Source organism: Trachymyrmex cornetzi, unplaced genomic scaffold, assembly GCF_001594075.2.
Source record: "Trachymyrmex cornetzi isolate Tcor2-1 unplaced genomic scaffold, Tcor1.1 scaffold39, whole genome shotgun sequence".
NCBI classification, from domain to species: domain Eukaryota; kingdom Metazoa; phylum Arthropoda; class Insecta; order Hymenoptera; family Formicidae; genus Trachymyrmex; species Trachymyrmex cornetzi.
In genome coordinates this window covers 513,187-513,744 of record NW_017298640.1, presented here as the reverse complement: position 1 = coordinate 513,744, position 558 = coordinate 513,187, and positions in this window count along the sequence as shown.

Below are 558 nucleotides of genomic sequence, written 5' to 3'. Positions count from 1 at the left end.
AGTGTACAACAGAAATTCTAATCAGCAATTGGTTGCATTAGTTCCGCATTTCTCTAATCTTCCGCGAAATACGCTCAATGTGAATGCGGGTTTTCAGAAGGGCGTATTCTAGTAAATAAAAAATAACGTATTCTAGTAAATTACTAGAAACGCAGGTTACGCTTACGCAGGTTAAGCCGAATGTGACGCGGCACCCATAGGCCGGTATTCATAGTCGGTTCTTATTTTAAGACCGTCTTAAGTAATGTCTTAAGACGCTAATGCAGCCCTCTGATTGGTTCGTGACTTCTTAAGACCGTACTTAAGACGGTCTTGAATATAAGATCTGACTATGAATACCGGCCAATAGAGAATGGACTGCGCGATCCGTGTGTCAAAATGGTCGTTAGGGATGAGAGAGAGGGACCGTGGCAGACGACCATTTCTATCTCTTTCCATTCAATGGTGTAATGGGAAAGAGAATGAGAGAGGGATTGGCCGTCTCCCATGGTCCCTCTCTCTCATTATTGTCGACCACATTTGATACATTACTTAGGCCGGTATTCATAGTCGGATCTT